We start from the raw sequence: 23,613 nt of genomic DNA, 5'->3' as shown, positions 1-23,613 counted from the left end.
AATCATGAACAGCAGCAGAAATATTTGATCAATCTCTACCTCTTCACTAGGATTTTCCCTTCTTATATTTCTTTTCCCTCAGTAACAGATTCATTTAACAGAATTTGGACATCCTGGTAATATAATAGAATGTCATAAAATATTTTGGGGAAAAAAACAAGAAAAAAAAGGAAGGGAGTAAGTCAGACCTTCAGATAACGCAAATCAATATGATGCAATACATTTCAACACAAGTCTATTGTCTTAGGAAATTACTTCAGCACATACACTCATCACCTGGAGAAAAACATCCATTAACCAATCTCAAAGAATGAAAATGGGTGAAACAACAAATGTAGGATTCTTTATTCACAATAATAGTTTTGTGCTGTGATCTTAGACAAGAATATTAGAACAATAATATTTTTAATGTTGAACAATTAAGCTCTAATTACAATAACCAATCACTCTGCCAAAGCAGCATGTAACTTTCAGAGTAGTGACTTTGTTGCTTTGAGATTAATATTTTGTGTGATAGTTTATGAAAAACTAAAGTTAAACACATGAATTTGTCTCAGTGAGACAGAGAGAGCAGATGGTCAAATCAAGAAAAATATGTTTTTAAATTATACATTATTAAATAATACAAAAACAATAAAAAAGAGAATAACAACATTTTTCAGAGATTACCTCTGAGAATTCAAAAAAACCCTCAAGTCTGTAAAAGATCTGAAGAAGTTAGAAAGTTCACCTGCAAACTAACAGTGAAGTAGTACTATTCAAAAGGAATGCTAGATGAATATAGCCAAAGGGGGATGCAGACTCTAAATCTGTTTTCTACTTAGAGTAAGTTATATTATCTGTTCCAGTGTTTAACTAGGACATGTTTAAGCTTCGGAAAACAATGTACAGAAATGCTTAGTCTCCCTTAAGCTCATTAATTCTTGTCCAATTCAGGTATTTACAGCAACCTTCACTTCCACTTTGCAGTTGTCTTTCAAGTATTTGGGTACTTGTCTTTCAGACTTCTCTTCCATGGATTGTGGAGCCTAGAACAATTGTGTTTCTTAGATTTGCCTTTCTTTATCTCCTGGGCTTTTCTTAATATTTTTTAGAGTTTAGGATATAGGAGATTTCAAATTTCCAAGACTGAACCTTGAGGCATGAGCTAGAAGCAAAGCAAGCCAAAACTCCCACTTCACCTATCTAACAAAACATTTACTTTCATGAAGCCTGGCAAGCATAAGTTTCCTCCTACTTTTCCTATCAGATTTGTTTGGTTTTGTGTAGATGATTGTTTCTTCCTAGCTATAATACCTTATGCTCTCTTTGAATTTGAACCCTACTTATTTTTAATTACCTCAATGCACTTGTCTTTTATTATGTTTCCCTATGTACTTACAAGTCCAAAGATGTTTGAAAGTCCAAAACCTAAGTGTTTGCACAACATATAGACATCTTTGACGGTTCATCCATAAATGAACTTTTGTCTCCAGGATGAGTAATTCCTGCCTTTACTCTGATATGTGAGGATTTTATAGAATACTAAAATTTCATCTCTTGGTACTATGCAGCTGTCATTACATTCCAGTCAGAATGCCAGGAAATTCTTATCAGTCCATAATATTAATATTCAAGAGTCTGAATATGAGAGACAGACAGCACATTTCCAAAAGTATGTCATTCTGACAGATAAGGATGCTAATTTTCCTAAAAATTAACTTCAGGCACTTGGCCTTATACATCCTTATGATTGCCTCTTGTAAATCAGTTTGAATATCTCAGATATTGGGTCATGTTCTTCCCTCATACCTGAGAAGATATACTTCTTATTCTCATTGTATTAAGATGGTTGATCAAGAGAGTTTTTCAGTTATAAGAAGTGCCCACCAGCCTGCTCCATCTGCAGAATATTCCATTCATACATCCTAAACTTCAGCAATCCTCTCAAGAAAACTACTTCTTTCATTTGTAGAATTTTCTGTTTAGTCTGTCAATTTACTATGACTTCAGATGTTACCAACAGCCAAAGGCTCCACACACCTTTCCCTAGCTTTTAAGTTCTCAAAACTTTAGTCAAATGCCAAAATTTAGAGATCTATGTCCTAGCTGCGTGTCTGTTCCCACCATCATCAGTGGTGAGATGTTCCAATCAGTCAGGGAAACTTGGAAATGAGAATCAGCACTTAACTGTAAATATTACTTTCTGGTGTGCTAAAGGTATCTGAAACATTCAAGCAGATCTGACAGAAACAAATTCACACAAAACTGGGAGTGAGGTGAGCTAACTCTTTTGTATGAGAAGCTGAAGGCTGGGAATAATGAAAGTATTTAAATTTTCCAAGTTGGTTCCATGTTCCATGTTCCAAGGATTTCCTTTTCCGTTGGGGTGTAGTTCTCTTTAGCCAATTCAGTTATAGAACGGAAAGCTGTACACATGTCTAAATGCAAGAAAAAAAATCAAAGTTACCTAAGTAGATAACATCTGCCAGGTCTTGGAGACCTACAGTTATATACTGCATTTTTAGGAATCATAAGCTGAATCCTATCTCAGCAGCATGAAGAAATGTTCTAATTGATTGTTTTCTGATTTCATAATTCTACCTCATCTGATTATACATAACTGTTTTCCAAGTTTGCATTCTATTATACATACACATAGTAAAGTGTTATCGTGTAAAATGAAATTAGATTAAAACAAATGTGGCTTTATTAATACCAAATTAAGGGAGTAGAAAATATTTTTTAAGCCATGTAAGGATGCTGGAAATTTCTTCAAAAACTTCTAAGCAGACTCTCAGGCTGAATGTGTCCCTAGTGGACTTATCAGATTTCAAGGTGGGGACTTTTTTTTTTGCTTTATATCAATTTTGAAGCCAGGACAAACAAAGAAGGGACTAGGGAAACCTTTCCAAAATTATTCAGAGCAATTAAGATAGGAGCGATGACTGACTATATAAGATAATGTACAGTAACAATTCCCAGTGGTTGTTTCTTCATTAATTAAACCTTAAACATGGCCTTGAGCACGTTTTTTTTTCAAAATTGATGCTATAAGAAGATTGACAGTTAACAGCAGAAGTCTGCCTGCCTAGGATATTAAAGAATCTTTTATACTCAGGCACGTGTTCATGGTTATTTACAAGTCTAGCTTTTTTTTTTTTTTTTTAATGACTGACAGCAAGTTTTTTATTTAAAAATAGGAGTAAGTTTCTATAGAAGTAATTTAAGTTGTTTCTGTGTTTTTCAAAGCATTTTGTAATATAGCCAGAAAATTGCATGAATGATAATCAATAACCAATGCTTAACATTTCGCTGCAAGAATATAATGAGGTAAATAATACTTTTATATATTTTCTTTCTTTGCAGTGATAGATTTGATTGAAAACACATGTCTACTATGAACTATTCCAGTTAATAAAATGATGTTAAGAAGAAAACTGTCTAATAGATTTTTTGTTCTTGTCTGTACCAAGCATATAAAATTCAAAGACTGGAGATGACTGATATAGTTTGTTCTCCATATAGAAAGAAAAAATACATATTTCTATCTATGGGTTGTTATTTTTTTTTTTTTAATCCTGAGAAAAATAGGTTTTCCGTAAGGAAGCGTATTCATATATGCTTAATCTTTATTATTACCAGGCTAGTAATTAAAAATATTACACTTGTTGTGCCCATGAAATGCTTTTATTCATTAAAAACCCAGAAATGTGAAACACTAGATAGCAGGCTGTAGTAACTGAGTAGAAATTATTTTTAAATAGTCTTTGTCTTTATATCTTAAACATCCTCATCATTTATCCTATGCATAAAGATATATACTGTATGAATTGTTGAATAAAAATTATTTTATTACACGAGATTTGCTCCTTTCATGAACTGAGTGAAATTCAGCCAAACTCTCCAGTTCCATTTGAAAAACATCATTGATAGTAAAATAATATGCATACTTATCTGTATTATCAACATTATTGTTTTCTTTAAGTAAAATATCAGCCATTGTATATGGTCTATATGCTATATAACTTTTCTCCAAGGTAATAACCAATAAGTGGGGGAAGGGTCATCTGACCTCCTAATATGACAGGAGATTTATTAAAGGCATTACCAGAGAAGTAGATAATGAATTAGAATTGGTTTGTGCCTCATACAAAGCTGTAGATAAGCCAGAAACAATGTAAAAGAGACTGTTTTGCCAGAACCAAAATCTTTTGCAGTGCATGGTGGTGAATAATTAATGCAACACATGGATTCAATTTTAAATATATAGCTGATATAGCTGAAGTCACCCCTCAGGACCTCTACATATCACTGGAAATTGCACCACTTTTCATGGGTACCTGATGTGAATTAGAGAGTGAGCAGTTCCCTGAAGCTGGCAGAGAAGTGTAGGAAGAGGTTGCATTGCTTCTTTAATTTTGTTAGTTTGCTTTGATTTTTATTAACTCTTTCTTTCCCTCTTCTTTCTGAAATGATTCTCCAAACCTGGGAGGTTTACTGAGGTTTACAACTGTCCATGTTTAATGAAATGTTATAAATTACTGAATTTTAGCTATTTTACAGTTTATTCTGTACTGTGCAGGGAATAAAATGTGTCAACAAGGCTTGTATCCAAAGCAGAGCTCTCAGCCTTACAAAATGGTGTAATGAAAATTGTCTGATTTCAAATGTGTGAGTTCATGTGTACCATTTGTACCTGCATGTATTTTCTCTTGACTCTCAAAGAATAATTCCAAAACTTTTAATATTCACATCTATTTTGGGTAGCATCTTACAATAATGTTCCTTAATAGTTTGGAATTTTGTAGTTCCTCTTAGGAAATGAAGAATGATTTACAAAACTCATTATACTATATTATTGTAAAACAGACTACTAACTTTTACATAAATGATTCAGTAATGTTTGCACTTAGTGGCAATACTGTGTAGAGTCTTCTTATGGAGGATGCAAACTTCCATTAAATTATTTACAGAAGAGTTTTCATAAACCTGAAAATACATTTCAGGTATAATTTAAATTAGTAAAATTACAGGATGCAATATAAGATGCAAAAAACCCAAACAGTTCAGAACTCAGACCTTTTTGAACATTTTCAGTCCTGAAGTCATATTACATGTAGAGCAAGAACCATTAAAATCTTGACATTTACTGCTGATGGTAGTTAAACTTCACATGGTATTTGCAGTTTTCCCCGTTCAAGCTTAGGGGGACTGCAAATGCCTCACCAATGGCAAATACCATAGTGTGAAAAATGTCAAGATTTTAATAGTTCACTGTAATAATTATGGGATAGATCCTGATAGCTCAGACTAAAATGGGTAGCATCTTCCTCCATGAAAAATCCTCACTGACTTTAGGAGGATTGTTTGTGATAATGTTTGATAGAAAAGTGAGTTCAATTTTGTAAGCATTTACTGCAAGTTTAAAGTCAAATAACAGTCTGTATTATGTACCCAGGTTTTTGTGAACCCGTTTCCAAAATATGAATCTCCACTAAAGCTTAGTCCAAGGTAATGCCTGTTTGATACAGTACAGGAAGGTATGTAAATGCATGAAATACATTAACACAGTACTGAACTTAGTTGCCACCTGGGGTCAAAATACGAAATGGGGTCAGCTGTTCTAGCTGTGTCCCCTCACAATCTCTTGCCAATTCCCAGCCTAAACAAAGCAGAAACAAAGAAGGCCTTGGCACTTTTTAAGCAGTTTAGCAGCAGCTAAAACATTGTTATTAACATTGCTTGGTCACAAATCCAAAAGACAGTACATGCAGCTTACTATAAGGAAAATTATCCCAACAAAAAACAGAACAAAATTTGTTTCCCAATACTGGAATCAGTGTAATAATATGTTTAGGTTATGCTACTTGTCAATACATTAAATTCTCCAAGCCTGTTTTGCCCTCAATGGTAACTGGTGAGTAATTTTCCTATTTTCGTTTAAATCCACAAGTTTTCTAATTCAATTTTTTTCCATCTTCTCCCAATTCCTTCTAGGGAGAGGGCAAGTGAGTGAGGAAGTAGTTGTGTGGGAACTCTGCTACCACCACGACTAGGAATTTTCTAGTCTTTTCCTAGTTTATGCTTGCTCCCAGTAGAGCATGAATGTGAAACACTTTTAAGTAAGGCAAAGAAAAAAGTGTTGAATTCTGGTCATTCTATCTGCACCCATAGATTCTTGGGGTGGGATTTAAACTGATAGTTCTTCTTATGTTCTTATTCTGAAATCTTGTATTGAAGTATACTTTAGTAATCTGAATTTGTAAAAAAAAAAAAAACAACAACTTTTGTTTGTTTTTTATTGTTTTGTCAACTTTCTACTTCATTTACAATGCAACTGCGCCTGCGAGATAAGTGTCTGATGTATTTTTAGGCTGCCTTTATAGGTAAAACTTGCTAAATATTCAGGTCTTACAGGTCTTCTTTAGCTATTGTTGAGCATTATGTAAATTTAAAGTTTTTCATTGTCTAACAAGAAAGCTAAACTCCCACCAGCTTAAGAATATTGACAAGTTCCTTTCTAGACTTCTGTATCTATAACTGCTGTTTTTATTGAAGATGAAAGCTTACAGTGTAACACTCTAAGGTAAATTCTTTTGTGTAATGTTTTTTACTAGTGTAATTCCCTCAAACAAAGAGATCATGGCTCTCTCTGCAGCTGTGCAGATCTGTAAGTAGAAATGATCTTTCAACTCCAAGCTTGAAAACTGAAAGAATAAGCTGAGTGAAAACTTAAAATTTCATCTCTCTTTACTACTTTATGTCCCTCTTATCTTCTGATTGAAAATACCACAAAACATCTTTTCATTATAGAAGCGTGCAGTGCGCTATTCAGCAAATACAGTGCAATAAAGAAAGTACGAGATATATTAATACAAAATAATGGTTGACATTTAGCACATACAAAAGTCAGTAAAGTCAATGTTATTCTTCCCAAAGAAACCATATCTCATCTTCCTGGCATAAACATATTCTTTAATATATGTGCACAAACTGGCTGAATTATGGTTTCCATGGGAACAGTATCTCTGGATATACACATTTGTCATTTCTCTGTGTAGAGCACTCATTAAGAAATTGCCTTTATTGATAACCTCGGTTTCTTTGGTCCCAGCAAAATATTCATAAAAAGCGACATGAACATTGTGAACACAGGAGTAATAGCTTCTTTTCAAATTTTGTGAGACTGTTAGTGTAAACTTTCCCCTCTGGTCTCAACTGTTGATCTTTTTGTTTAGTTGTGGCTTCTGCCTATGATTCTTATCAGACTGGGAGTTTTTACTGCTCATATATTTAGCAACATTGTTAGATGTATATCTCTCACGGATGCAGCAAGATAGACAAGCAGAACTATGTGCAAGTTTCATAATTTCTGAAATTTAAATTGTATTGCTAAAAAGGCTTGAATATGGTTTGAAAAACACAAAAGATCTGAAAGTTTCAAAGACTGATTTTTCAGATTGAAGAGGACATGGGTCAACTATTTGATTGAAATATACTAAATAACGAAGCGTAGGATGTTAATTTTCTCATCAGAAGGAACATGTAAGGGTGCCTTTTCTGCAATCACAAGCAATTGTAGTTTCATGTTTGTGCAATACAGAAATGACGTATTCAATCACTGTTCATGACAAAACTTCGTAATTAAGACCTTTTGCTTCAGGATGTTTTGTTGTACTTTTTTTTTATACAGAGATATTTTTCTCAGTGTGTCATCAAAAGACTGAAAATTATTTTTTGTTCATGCTTAGGGCTTTTAATAATCTTTACCTGTTTTTATAAAAAAATTATTTTCAAGACAGCTTGTGTGATCTGCTTCAAAATATCTATCTTTTGTCTGTAGACAAAATATAGATAATAGACATGAGTCTATTAAAAATAAAACTTTATTACTCTGTCACCATCTGCATTACTCTAAAACAACTATGAAAATTCTAACACGGGTTTTTCTACATTTTTTTCAGTGTTGAACTTTATTTTAGAAATTAGTGTGTAACAAGTAATGAGAATGAGGTAAAAGTGTTATATTTCTTTCTCATACATTCATATTATCTGATGTAGTAATGAACATTATGTACTTATTAAAAGCATTATGTGTAATGCTTTTTGTGCAACAAGCCAGAAAAAACCTACTGGAGGTAATTCTCATTGAATGTGCATCCAAAATTTTGCTTTTAATTTTGCTTACACAACTATTATTTCAAATAAACTTACCTCAATACAATAAAAGATTTATAAAACCTGAGGAAACTGTACTGCTGCTGGAGTTATTCACATATTGTTTTTTCCTTAGAATTCTGGTCCTGGCTCATCTTTAAGTCTTGTTTTAAGTCAAGAAATAATAATACATTCAAGACAGAAAGAAGGATTATTAGTCTAGAAAATCTCAAAATAATTTTTTTTAAATTTTATGTGAAAAACTTGACTGACCTGTGAAAGGACTGATAACAAAATAATCAAAATCTTAGCAATTTATGTTGAAAAACAAAACTGCAGTCTCTTTCTTCTGTCTCATGACCATACCTTGGACAAGACTGTAGAAATATATAATGCTTTTCAACTAACCTGCTTATCTAAGGTCTTTCTTATTGGTGTTGGTTGATATAATATTTTAAGCGTATTTTTTCTCTCTTATTTTACTTAAAATCTCTTCATGTTTTAAAATGTATTCTTGCTGCCCTTGACAAAATAAGATAAATGTTGATAGGCTAGATTTGATTTATTTTGTATATGCTATATCTTGATTTACTTTGATAAGTATTCTAAGGTATTTTTAAAATAGTGATGTAAATAAAAGAGAAAGATCTCAGAGACATCTAAAAATTAGCTTTTTTTTTTTCTTCTGTAAAGAAATATAGTACGGGTAAGATGATACATGTAGTCTATTGCTTTTTTTGTAGGAAGACTGATGTGGATTTGCCAGAAATGGAAACAGAGGATAACTTGATATTAACCAAAACCATAATCAATTCAGACATCATTGTTTATTTTGATGGAATGCATACAGACTGGTTTCCCAGTTAGAATGAATACAAGGCTAGTTATAAGAAACATGGCACATTTGGTTTCAAGAGGCAAATAACAATGTTGATGTAATGTTCAATAACAAAGTGAAGCAGTATCAATGAAGATGGCATTTGATGACTGCTTAAACATACATTCTATCTGAAAATAGAAATATAAGTCTAATGAGTCAGGACATAAAATATAATGTTTACGGACAATTTTGACAAACATGCTTTTTCAAAAAATGTTTTAAAAATATGTGAGTCATCTTACTTTCCCCAGCTCACAAACTCCTTAGTGTAGATACATTTTGTTTAGAGTGCATCTTTGGAATTTAGCAAGAGAAAACACTTACTTCTATCTAGTTTAATTTTTACCTGGCAGAAGTGACTCTCACAGGCAGAGCTATTATAAAGATATTCAGAGGACTGAATGCAACAGATGTGCAACTACCTCTGTCTTAACCTGTTGGACAAGAACAATTATCTCTAAACTTATATGGAAAAGAGAAATAATTAGTCAGAGTACTACACTCTAAAGTATGGAATTGAAAATACTTGAATGAGAACCTAAATTAACAAGAGGTGTCAAAACACTGTAGAGAAAAGGCATCCTAGTCTTAATTTTCTTTGCATTTCTGGTACAAGAGAGAGGAGAAAATACAAGACAGAAAGAAAAATAGAAAGACAGACAGAAATAAAGAACAATTAAAACTGATATAATCCCCAGTTTTAAATATTTCACTGAATTACAGGAATACTACTTGTTATATTTCCTTCCTCTAGGGTTGTTAGAATTTTCAAGACTACATCTTAAATACAATGAATTTTGAAATGCCATTTTTTGGGATATAAACCATAAAATGTTAGTCTTATTCTTATCTTGTAAGAAAGAAAATAGTCAGTCTAGGAACAAAGATAGTTAAACTTCATTGTTGGCACTCCTAGGGTAAAAAGAAAACATACTAGGGGTGAGAGGCTGAGACTGAAACGTCAGATCTGCAACTATCGATGGTAGCACCCCTTTCCAGAACTGGATATGGCACCACATGCAGTAACACCTGCACCAGTCTAAGGCTAGAGAACAATGAGTGAGATGCATCATCTGATACTGAAGCCTGAGCCATCAATAGAAGACATTAAAAATAGGAAAGTAGACTCCTCTCTGCATTCACATACATAGATTGTTTATGTACATACAGATAATATGATTTTTTCCTCATTTTCTCCAACTTCAGCCACTATCAGGTCCTTTAGTATCTTCTAAAGACCTGGAAATCATTTGGATAACAATAGTATTATGATTGCAACACAGACCGACTTAACTTAGATGGAAAAGTTAGTCTTTATATCCTTTAGCTGTTTCTGGAATTCTCAGAGTCATTCCAAATACTAATAGCAGATGAAGGAGGTGCAGTTTATTCACAACCACCTAAATTTACAATAAAACAACAATCATAAATCAGTATCTTACTTTGGAATTCTTCACACAATTTTTTCCCCTTATGGAGGATATGTGTGACACCAGTGCATGTCATCTGAAGCCTGTTGTAGCATAAGATTGTATTATAAATAAACCTATATAGTATGCTTCAGAATTTTACCAATATCATATTCAGAATAAAGTTGTTCATTGTGGAATAGTAAAGTGCTTAAGGTGCAAAATGTGTGTGTCCTTCAGTTATTGATTGTGTAGATGAGCAGATATAAATATCCAAATAACATAATTACATAACTAAATGTTCTGATATGGGCAGCTCTGGCAATTTTATGCAAGTTGTTAGTCATGGAAAATTCTCTTTTATAATAGTCTAATGAAATGATGGAACCCATCCTGGAAAATCAACATAAATGCTATTTGCTCTTGCACAATTGCATACATAATTTATGGAGACGGCAGACGTTTTGACAGCAAACTGATTCTTAGACAAATCTATTCCTCACAACTGCAGTTAATCAAGTTACTCTTTGGCTGTGTTGAATGGAATGTTAGTGGCTATAATCCCTAAACACATCAAAGAACCAAAGTTATTGGAAAAATTACTTTGGTAATTGGTAATGTCCAAAACATGTAGCATCTTCCAAATTTTATCTGAATAGTAAAAATGAGCAATCTTCCCCTTAAACATCATGTAACAAAGACATAGTCTGTCTTTTACTCACTTTGGAGGAAAATACATTTAACTTTTCTTTGTTTACCCAACTCTCTGGCTCATCATATTAATTTTGTCATTCATTGGAGAAATAAGCCTTAAAAATATCAATAGAAGACTCAGGATCTTTCTTATTTAAATGAAAAAAGAGATTTGCAGAGAGTTTTAGAGAAAATAAAAAGCTTTTTGATGCTTTTCTGAGTGAATGAACTGTTGACTATTTTCTGTATTATTTCAAAAATACTAGAGATTTTTTTAAATATTATTTTTTGACAGCTGTATTGCTAAATAGAAAAAGCCATAATATACATCTTGTTTTTTTAAGTGAGAATGAATAATTATGAAAGCATTTATAGAACTTGGAATATTATCTAAGAATCCAGATGCAAAACTTGAATCACCAGTACCATATCTGAGCTATGTCTTAAATCACTGTTAAAAATCATATTTTGAAAACTAGTTTGAATATTCATTTAAAACTTTGGAAACATTTCAAAGGAGGAAATATGGTTTAGAACACCATACAGAACGTCTTACTTAAAATTTATTCAAATATCACCTTTTAAAATATGTATGTCCATTCTCGTATGCAATGCTTCAGATATATTATCATTCTTGTATATTATCATATTTTTCAAATTAAGTGTGTATGTAAATATATAAATGGTTGCATTTCATCAGAATTTACTATTTATCACTTCTTGTACTAGGAGAAAGTTAGTTTTAAGGACATGTGGGGTGAAATAGCAATCAATAATTTTTTTTTTTTGTCTTGGCTTTGGGGCACGCTGAGAAAAACACAGAGAATTCTAAGGAGCTAGTGAACAGTTGTGTAGGAGATTTTTCTCTGGAAGATCATGAGGGATTAGATGATTGAATTATAATTGCAAAAGAAGTACTGACTGTTAGTTTCTAATCTTGGAAGAGAAAAAGAATCTTGAAGAGAATCCAATTTGTTATTATATTATAGATCATCAAGAACTTGACAAATATCTTGAGGATTAAAATATAGAATCAGAATATGGGAGATTTGGATTTGGTAATTCATTTTGGTAGATTTGGATCCACATGTCTCATGGAAATGAGACTAACTCTGAAGACTGCCCCAACGGATTCCTGAAGACACTTAACTAAGCAGGGAAACATAAATAAAATTATATAAACATTGATTACAACCCAAAAAATTCCTTTAACAAAGGATGAAACTCATCCTGTCAATCCCCACTGTCTGAAAAGTTCATTGATCCAGTTTGAGTTCTCAGCCTTTAATTCCTTCACTTGCTCCCTCATCTTCTGGATGTTTGTGAGTGTGAAGAAAGGTTGAAGCAGCGCTTCAAAGTCCTGGCAGCCATGTCCTTGGGCAAGCAGCAGATAGTCTATTGCTGCTCGATTTTGCAGTGCTGCATACCTGGTAGTCTCAGTGTCACTAAGCAAGTCACTGAGTGCAGTCAAGGTAGCATTTGCCTGCTTACTAAGCTCCAGACCAAATGTGTGTATAATATACTGAAAGATATTTCTTCATCAGTTCCACTGTTCTGGATTATTGTGCAAGTAAGATTGTGAAAATCCTAAAGGCAGAGGGAGGCGATACTGACAGGCCTGAATGTAGCCTCTGAACCCTGAACTCTTTTATCTTACTATGTTACATAATCATTACCTAGAAACACATAGGGAAAAAAAACAAAACCAAAGGAAAATCAAGCAAAACAAAAAATTTGCTTTCTCTGGTAAAGCTGCTCTCTCTCTCTAATCAAACGTATTTTTTGTTTTTCTTCTTTATTAAAGGGAAACAAATTCAGGCTGTGGAATGCTATTCTTCTTGCATTAGAAATACACTTGGTGAGGGTGCATTTGATCCTATTGTGTGTATTATTGATGAATTATTGGTCTTGGTATGGCCCCAGTGAGACACCACTCATTCTTGGTTCCCACCTGGACATTGAAAAGTTAACTGTAACTCTTGGGAGCAACCATCTAGCCAATTTCTTAGCCATTTAGTAGTTCATACATCAAACTCTTATTTCTCTAATTTAGCAGCAAAAATATTGTGCAGTACTGGAACAGTAGCAAAGGCCTTAAAAAAGTCCGAGTAGATATAATCAGTAGTTCTTCCCTTTTCCATGGAAGAAGAGCCTCAGTTCTAGAAGGCCACTAAGTGATTAGAGAATTTCAACATAAAAAATATTGTTTCACAAATAGCATAACAATGAACCCGTCAACCTCTGCACAACTAGCTTTGCTCCCCACAGGTTCTACTGGAATAGTACTTCTTTAAATATGCTTCCATGTTTAGACTGGCCACCATGTAGTAATTGCTATGTACATACAGACAGTCCAGCCTATTTCTAAATAGTTTGTTCAAAATTTCTGCTTCTTTTTTCCTTCTGTGAAAGCACAGACTGGGATTTCTCTGCATACCATGGTGGCATTTGTCACAGAAATTTTAGGAATTTATTACACTTAAGACTTCTAACTCTTTCCATAATGTAATTGAAACTGTCACAGAGATCAAAAATAACTTGCAGATGTAGAGCAATACAGAAAATTGTATTTACTCATATTGGTAACAGATAAGCAGACTATAAACCAAACATGACAAAAATCAAGGTTTTATAAGTAACTTAAATAAATATATACATTAGTATGCTATCTAATTTACCTTGCCAGAATCAGAAGAAAAACTCATGCTAATTATGGAAAAGAAGATCAAAACTACACAAAATCAGCTCAGAAAAATACTGTGTACCACATATTTGATTTGGGATGTAGGATGCAGTATTTCCTTGACTCACAGTAATGCTTTTATTGCTATAAACAGCTCAGTTGTGGTCTCTATTATCTGTTTGACTGCTTTTTGAAGTTGTGTATAATTTCACACTCAGTTTCCTAAATTGGATCAGCTGAAAGACTTTTTTAGTAAGAAAAGCATATTCTTCTCTGTTTACCTTGTTTTCCAAAATTCACTCCTGTAGAACCTGACTAAAACAAAAGGATTAACTGAAATGGAGCCAACTCAGCAGATGAAAACTGTAAGAATACTGGCAGAAATACCAACCAGCTTCCGAAGTTTGACAGTAGAAATAATAATAACTGATATGCAAATTTTTTAATGAAACTGTTGTTTATTCTACAAACATTTGTGCAATTCATGAAGGCAGCAGCTGGTAACCATTGTTAAAGCACTTGAAAACCTAACTGGGAATATTAAAAAGAACTGGATTTAATGAATACACCAATTTGTGGGTTTATTTATTTATTTGTTTCCTCTAAGCACTTATTGAATAACATGATTTCTTTGTGAATAAAGTGATGCTGATGAGCCTCTAGAAAAAAGGTTTGGAAGGGTAGAAGTTACAAGCAGCACACATAAAACCTTAAATGATCTTGGACTACAGGGACAGTATCAAACATTAACTCCAGATAATGATTGGCACACTGATGTATTTTAGGAAAAAAAAACAGAACAAATGGTGACCTACATCAGACAGTTGTCTGACATTTGAGAACAGATTATTCTCCCACCTACATGTTTTCTCAATGGCCCATTTCATAATATGAACTCACTTCTCTGTCTTGGTGAGCCACTCATTCGCAAGATTTTTTAGAGCTTTTAGATGGGTAGCTTCTAAGTTTGTTATTTGGGAGGAAGATGGCAGGTGGGTGTTGTTCAAGAAGTGCAAGGAGCTGGTATAAAAATCATGTGCATCTCATGGATGTGAAAATGTCCATTTATGATTTTCCTTCATCACAGACCAAGTGCCATAACTCCTGTGTACAGCAGTGAGTGAAGTTGTTTCAGTGACATATCTTTTAGAAAAAGTAATTCTGGAAATAATATTCATACACAACAGCATGAAAGGAAGAAGATAATTCTTACTGCTCCTGCAAAAGTCAGAAATAGAGAAGACAGTAGTAGGAATTAAATTGTGATGGAATTTTTTTGCAGACTGCCTGATCAGGGCAAAGAAGTGGATGAAATTTTCTTAAACAATTTGAAGAAGTTTCTGTATCACTGCACTAGAACAGGTTGACCAGGACTATGCTTTGGAAAATCTCCAAGGATGGGTATTCCATTTCCTTCTGATGAAAAGTTATCAGTGAGAACCTTGAGACACAGGATCTGCTGTGACTCTCTTGTCAGTAGCAACCACAAAACACTGGAGTTCAAGATCACAGAATAGGCATGTTTTTTGGAAAAATATCAGTTGGACTTTTAGGTAATATTTGTCCTGCCTTATTCATTATATGCATTGAAAGACAGTTACAATACTACGTTAAGATTTGCATTTCATGTATCTATTTTACTGACTTTAAAGCAAGTTACTTCTTTCTTACGTCATTGTTTTTGCAGAGTTTTTTAATATGTTAAATTTATTGATTTTGATGTTGAAACTTCTGTTAAAAAAAACCAGACCCAAATAATACTTCATACTGTGGTTTGTAAGATAAAGTTAACAGTTCAGTTTTTTACAAATAAATGAAATAGGTATTAGTTGCCTCATTATTATACTCTCACAGCAAAGATTATTATGTAGAGATGAATACTAACAAAATCTAGTTGTTATCTTAATGCTCCTTATTCCAAAACAAGATAATGTCTGTATCTGTTGATCCTTACAAAATTTAATATTTTTCCATTGCAAAAGTTAGCTTATCTTCATAATCTTGGTTTTCAAGCTTTGCTTTTCAGCAAATATATGCAATTGCTTTTCAGCAATATATGACAGGGGATAACAAAATTATGTTTAAAGAGCAAATATCAGTTTAGTAGAAGTGCTAATTCTATTTTTTTCTGTGTTTAATCCATTTCCAAACACAAAATAAAGAAAATAAAACCAACCAACCAAAAAATCCCCAAAAAACCCACTCTCCCCCAAAAAAACCCAAAACCAAACCAACAAACTCCAAAACCAACCCCAGCTAAAAAAAAAAAAAAAAAAAAAAAAAAAAAAAAAAAAAAAAAAAAACCCAAAAAACCCCCCAAACCAAACCAAAAATCAAATTGTAAGGAATGTAGTCTTATAAAAATATCCTTCATGGAGGCATGAAATGGTGTCAGACCTGCATCTACTGAGTTATTGGATCCACCATGATAAATTTTCCTTTATAATTTAATTACATGTATATCTCTATTCCTTGATTATCAGGCTTTTAAAAGTAGTTAACCCTTTCTAGTCTGGATCCCAACAAATGTTTTGCATTGAATTAAACAGTATGTTCTGTATTTCCTCAGCTGTGAAGATTTTTAGATGGCATCATGATCCACCTGGAGTCTAGCATGATAGCATGGTTTTCTAATACTGAAGATAATTCTATGCACAGTGAGAAGAAAAGGAATGCTGGGCAGCTTTCTCTTTAGCTTTCTACTTGGAACTTCAGCTAGGAAATATATCTTGGCCTGATACTTCAAAGTTCTCCAGTTCAAGTGACATGTCATAGAAAGTGTTCACTTTTTTTTTTTTCTTTTTTTTTTTTTTTTTTTTTTTTGTCTAATTTTGTTATCCCACTATAACAGTTCCCCGACAAAATCTGAGATTCAGCAGCAGATAACAAGTGAAAAAAGTTCATCCTAGTATATATTAGGTACTATGTATGTAGACCAATAAAGAAAAAGTGATATTTAAACCCCCATATTTCATTAGTACTGCATTTTTGCTGCCTCCATTGATTCATCACACAGTACCCAGCACATGAGAGCACCAATGATGTGAGCTCTGGTGTGATATAATGAAAACTCTAAACCTAACAATAATAATAGAATTGATTTAAAGGTTCCTTAGTAACTCCTTAAGGAGTGCCATGTAACTCAAATTTCCTTAATAGAGAAACAGATATGCTACATTTTATCTGTATGTGTTTACTGCTTAGACTATTTTTAAGGGCTATAGATATTGAGAAGCGTACTCTTAAAGATTAATAGCTAGATCCAGTGTTAACATCACATGATTTCCACCAGGGAACTATAAAACTTCAAGGAGGAGATTATAATGAGGTAGAGAGATATTATGGGTATTATTTACTGTGTTCTATAAGATGTTACTACCAGCCTTGTACATAAACAAAGATGTACTCATTATTTTATTGTCTTGAAACAAAGGGAAAGCGCAGGAGAGGCTGATGTGAGTCAGGTGCTGCCAGAAGCACCTGCAGGAGATTTAAATGTCCCTGTGGAGCACAAACAAACATTTAAATGTCCCTGTGGAGCATGGCAGACAGGGTGGGCAAACAGGGACTGAGAGGCCACTGCAGCTTGTGCACCTGTGGAAGGGTGTGTGAGAGGGGCTGTGCACCCTGCTTGCAGGTCCAGAGCCCTGCAGGGGAGGGCTCCATGTCTCTGCCATAACAGTGGGCACTCACCTTGGAATTAAAACGAGTGGTTCTACACAGAAAGCTCCTGAGATGACTGGAGATCAGGCAAGGTCCCAGAAGACTAGAAGAATGTTGTCCCCATCTACAAGAAGAGCATAAAGGAGGATCCATGAAGTCACGGCACCATCCATCAGTCTTACCTCAGTTTCTGGGAAAGTTCTGGAGTGTGTGTTTATGTGGGCTGTTAGAGGCCTAATAAGGTGTGAATGGCTGGGAAAATTCAGCATAGATTCACCAAGGGCAAATTGTGCTTGACAAACCTGTACATCTTCTATGACAAAGTATCCTGCTTAGTTGATGTAGGGCAAGCAGGACCTACAGTTGATACAGGACAAGTTTACTTATATTTCTCCATGGCTTTCCATATGATTTCCCACAGTTGTCTCCTAAATAAACTAAGGCACCACCTGTCTGGGGAGCAGCTCTGTGGGAAGAGACCTTGGGGGTCCTGTTGGATGAACAGTGTGCTGCTGTGGCAGAGAAAGCCAACAGGAAGCTTGATTGCATTAACAAGGACTTCACCAGCAAAGATAAAGCACTATCTCACTTTGCTGCTCAGTGCCTGGCAGGCCACATCTGGAACACTGTGCTGAGTTTTGGCTCTGGCTTTGCAAAAGCCATGTGGACAGGCTGGAGACAGTCCAGAGAAGGACCAAAAAGATGATCAAAGAAATGAGAAGCCTGCTCTGCAAGAAAACTGAAAGAACTTCATTTGTTCTGGCTTGAGAAAAGAAGGCTTGGAAAAGACCTTTCCATCATGTTGCAGTTTTGAAAGGGTGGCTAGAAAGAAGACTCCTTTTAAGAAAGGAGTCACTTGGGAAAGGTAAAGTGTAATGCATGCAAATTACTCCTGGGGAGATTCTAACTGGACACAAGATGAAAATCTTTCACAAGAGCAATTAGCCACTGTAAGCTCCCCAGTTGTCCAGGCAATGTTGGACACTTGTAAGATTCAGGAGGCCAGGGTGTTGGGATATATTGTCTAGACCCTGCTTTTGACAAGAAAGGTTGGTCCAGATGATCCCTTCCTACCTGGTATTCTATGAATCTATCAAACATTTACTGGACTGATTTTATATTATTCACAACAAATGCTCCAAGAATTTAAAATAACACTAAAAGTTGAGTGTTTTTTTGTTTTGTTTTGTTTTGTTTTGTTTTGTTTTGTTTTGTTTTGTTTTGTTTTGTTTTAAAGAGGTTGTGAAGCAAAATAATTTTTTCATATATATGGGAACTTGAAATAAAATGTGTATCCACTTGGATAAATAAAGAGCTAACCTAGTATTTGTTCATTTCTTGAATTAAAGTCCTGTTGGAGTTGGGAAATATCATAGCATTTTCATGTTTTCAAACCTGTATTTTGTCTGATCTTGACAACTGCTTTGGGATTATCAAACAAGAATACTGTAAAAGAATCTGAATTTAAAAAATTTCTGTGTTTCTATACTCTGAAATAAACCTGGTTTTGTCCAAAAAGGTACAAACAGAATTGAGCAACAAAAAGTTTGGATTATTATTTCCGACCTACAGCAATTCCCTACTGTACATCAAGATTGATTCCACAGCTTTCAAAATTTTATTTGGGAAAACAGAGCCATCAGACAAGTCAGGACACTTGCCTGGGAGAAAATTTTGCTCATGGCCATTAGTCTCAGCCAAGCAGGCATGTATTTGAAGTTGACTTTTTAAATCCCATACGATCTAATTGAAGCGCTAAGGATACCGTTCTTTTCCTTTTGAATAGAAATACTGTCCATATTATATATGGAGAAGTTTCTAATACAAGCTACAATTGAAAAGCCTTTCAATTTGATAAATTTGTATTTTAGATTAAAATCTATTAATTAAGAAGAAGATCTAATACTTCATCTCAAGACAAATTTTCATACATAAGGCATGAAAACCATTGGTTTTAGTTAGAGTTTTTCATCCTTTTAAATGAAAACCAAAAAGACCTTGATTATTATTTGAGAAAGAAATGAAACCATATAATGAAAAAAGCCACAAAACAATCCAACAAAACCCAATAAAGTTACCTCTCTCCCCCTCAAGTTGTTAAGAAGAGCAAGTTATTAGGAAGATCAAGTCCTTTGGTACAAGCTCCCCCAATCTTTTTAAAAATCTTGTCTGCAGTGTAGATGAGAGTTATGGTGGGCTAAAAGTGCCAGTCTGGTGCTTTAATCATGTGTCAGTCATAGTTTTATCAAGTTAAAACTGTTTTTCCTGGGATAGCTGCAAAACTGGTTCCTACTTTATATTAATATTGAAAATTAGATAAGCTTTAAATAGAGGATGCTTTTTATATACCCAGTTTTTGGTGGTATTTGTTGATTTGTTTATTTGTTTTGGAAGCAAGAAGAAACCTGTACAAGTTCATACTTATTTTATTTTAGAGCTATGTTCTAAAGTCAAGTCCTATTTAGTCTAAAGTAAGAATTTTTCTGCTTATAATTCCTTTATCTTTTTTTTTTTTTTCTTTTTACAAAATTGTAACCAATTAAAATTATCCTCTTACTAGTGTTGTAAAGTGTTGGATACCTGAATCTTCACAGGTGGGATTTCCCATCAGGTTGCTGTAGTTTTAAGGTTTGTTTTCATGGGAAATACATGGACTTTGGAAGGGAACTCTCAATTTGTTTTATAATACTGAGACAAGACTAAATATAGGAAAGATAAAGAAGCCAAATTCTTTGGTTTTGTTCCATTATTTCTGAACTATGAGCAAGTGCAACCATTTACTGCCAAGTTTAAAGGAGAAGAAAGAGCAAATGTACTTATCAGCCTCAAGCAGAAGTAAGCTGGAGGGTTTAAAATCATTACATTAATTTCTGGATGAAAATCCACAATAATAAAACCTGAAAACATAATGTAGCAGACATAAATTGCATCTGAAATATTTATTTTGAACAAATTAAATATAACGGCTACTAAAAGACAAAGTGAATTTGTGCATTGATTCTGTCACCAACCCCAAGAAAGGGATTTTTCAATGCAAAGGGGATTTTTTGTCTAAAATAGGCATTGATCTGAATTTGATTTTTGTCCCTAATTCTGTACAGATGACATTGCTTTTTTCAATTTTTCCCAAAAGAAACTGTGCTGCTACAAGTAGAAGGAAAAGGATGAAATATATGAATAATTTATTTTTGTGCAAAGGAAAATTTATCCTTGCCTGCTCATTATGAAGATTCTGAAAGATGTTCACTTTCTCACTGTCTCAGATGTGCTTTTCATAGAAACCTTGTGTTTCCCTTGAAACCCTGCTGCTACCAAAACCTTGCCATGCAAGCCCAATACAACAGAAATTAACTATTTAGAGAGTCATGTGAATAATTAGTCTAGGACGGCAGCAAGCTGAGTTAAAGGTTTTGGAGGATTTCACTGCAATGAAAAGGCCTTGGCTCTGTCTAAACGCTGCTCAGCAATAACAAAAATATCTTTACAATAATCACTGAATTCAGCACAAATCCAAAACAAAGACCCATATTATCCATATTATATCCATATATTTCTGTGAAGAAAATTAACTCTGTCTCAGACAAAATGACTCCAGTGCCTTACAAGACCATCCCATGACTTCATTGGTATTGTTTCAGTGATTTTATATGGAAAATGCAGGTGTTTTATAAAGCAATCTTTGAGGTCTTCGGACTCCTGGTGTTTAATCTCCCTTTTGTATTTCTCAGTTGAATAAAAAAAAAAAAAAAAACAAAAAAAACCAAAACCCAAAAAAACCCAACCAAACAAAAACCAACCAACAAATGAACAAGAAATCTGAATCATTTCTTGGCTTAATTTTACACTGCAGTGTTGCTCTGACTTCTACTATGTAAGAAAAATATAATATTGTCGTATGCTTGTACTCAGTTATTGGTCACTTTGTTGTGAGATGTGCTATATTAAATATTAAATAGAATACTCTCAATAGCATAGATTTTTTTGACAGAACCAGACATAAAAAGAGTGCCTAGTAAAAGATTTTAAGTAGCGTAAGTGGAGAAGCCTTTTTCAAAAAGAGATGAAAATCAGGTGCTATGGGGCAGCAAGAGCCACCTTCTATCTTGCTTCAGGTGGAGCCACAGAAACATAACTTCTTAAAACTCTAGGTCTATTGGGAATGTCAGTAAAGTAAATAAGAGACCTCTGAAAATGGATCATGAGTGACAGCTTAATGGTGTGCAGGAAGATCTAAGACCTTTGCTACTGTTAAAAAACAAGTGTAGGTTCATGTAGATGTTTGCAGTGGTTATTATACAAAACTGCATGGCAATCAGCAGAAGCATTGCTACCAGAGCAAAAGCTAAACTACAAAAAGGGCTGCTTTTGTGGGGAAGTTTGACATTTCCTTCATCCTAGCAGAAATGATACTTTAAATTTTTAGGAGGGTTATTTTGAGTTTAGGGGAAAGTCTTCTGGTAATTTTACTTCAATTTAGTAATCAAATTATTATATGAATCAAGGAATGTTAGATTTAAAAATAAATAGATTTAAAAAGAATGAAATTTTAAATTTGTAAATTATAAAGAAAATGCAGAAAATCATTGAAATATGAGCCAGCCTTTGAGACAACAGATTAATTAGAATGGCATTTATTTAATCTGTGGAGAGGTAGGGAGGAGAGGGAAAGTGAGGGAGGAAGAGGAAGAGGAAGGCCATACATAAATTAAAGTCTATTATTAAAGCCTAAGTTTCCAAAAACAAAGAGAATGTATGTTTAATTATACATATTAGGAATAAAATAATTAGCTCTGTTTTTTCTCATTTTTAATGAATGCACATAGACACAAACAAACCTTAAAAGCAAAGTGATATGGGTGATAAGGTGATATGAATGAGGAAAATATCACTGATCTGGTGTAATTGCTGCTGAGAGCCCTTAGTCTGGCAGGTAGTTCATCAGATGGTCTCTGGATCATTTCTCCAGTCTGTGTTATGATATGTCTGAACTTTCTGTCTGGGTCTGAGAAAACATGTTGGGTCTTTTATTATCCCTTTTTTTTTTTTTTTTTTTTTTTTTTTTTTTTTTTTTTTTCTTTTTCAGTAAAGTACCACAAGCTGGTGAAAAGGAGATAGAAGAAAAATGGCCCTTTTCTCTTATATGACATTTACTCTGTAAGAGAAGACAACAGTAGAACTCAACGTTTTTTAGGCTTATTCTTATGATTAGTTGAGTAGTTTCAAGGTGTTCCCACTCATCAGCCAAGGTCAAGACACAGCAGTAAGCCTAGTGGTGCACAAAGAGGGTCCCAAGTAAGTGAAGACATCCACTTTTCAGTCCTCCTGAAATTTTCCCATCTTCAATTTTTCCTTTTCTGAGAACTCTCAAATTCATGAGAAGTATAAGTTCTTATTATTTTATCCAATGTAGACCTAACTTTTCATACCTTATCTTTCGGAGTTATGCTCTTTGTACTTGTTAAGAGCAGTCTAGATAGAGAAGCTAGAGATATAATTATTAGATATTATGATTCTTGAATCAATATTCTTGGTTCTAGATCTGCCTGTCTTCTGAGACATTGAGATGCATTCCCAATTCTGTTGCCTGTGTTGTCTTTTTTTGCAGCTTTCTCATCAACCCATATCATTATATTTACTTGGGGCATTTAAAAAATTTCCTTTTTCTTGTGCATAGCCATCTGGTGCAGACTGAATCTTCATAATTACAACATAATTAAATATATCCTTTATCTCTCTGTGAAAGCAATACACTAACAAAGTTTCATGACCTATCTTTCCACATATAAACCAAAATCTATTTAAGTGCTTAACTAGTTTGGAGTGATTTTTAACCTTAGACTTCCTCCTAAATTTGTTTGTTTTAGACCTCCCCCTAAATTTGTTAAGTGTTTAAAAATAGGTTACAGGAACTAGCGAGGTAAACTTCTACTTTGTAAGAATTTTTGCTATGCATGCTATTTGAGAAAGCATGTAGTTACAGTAAGCCTAAATGATGAATCAGTAATATTTAGAAGAACAAAAACACTGCACCATTTCAAAAACTGTTATTTTCAGCTGTCATCTAATTTTGTACAGAATAGAATAAATTTCTCCTACTGACCCCATGCTCCTGGCAAGTCTTGAACTCTTCTACAGCTCATCATGGA

This window comes from Zosterops lateralis (assembly GCF_965231275.1).
Source record: "Zosterops lateralis genome assembly, chromosome: 2".
Classification (NCBI taxonomy): domain Eukaryota; kingdom Metazoa; phylum Chordata; class Aves; order Passeriformes; family Zosteropidae; genus Zosterops; species Zosterops lateralis.
Note: the sequence above shows the minus strand (reverse complement) of the source record.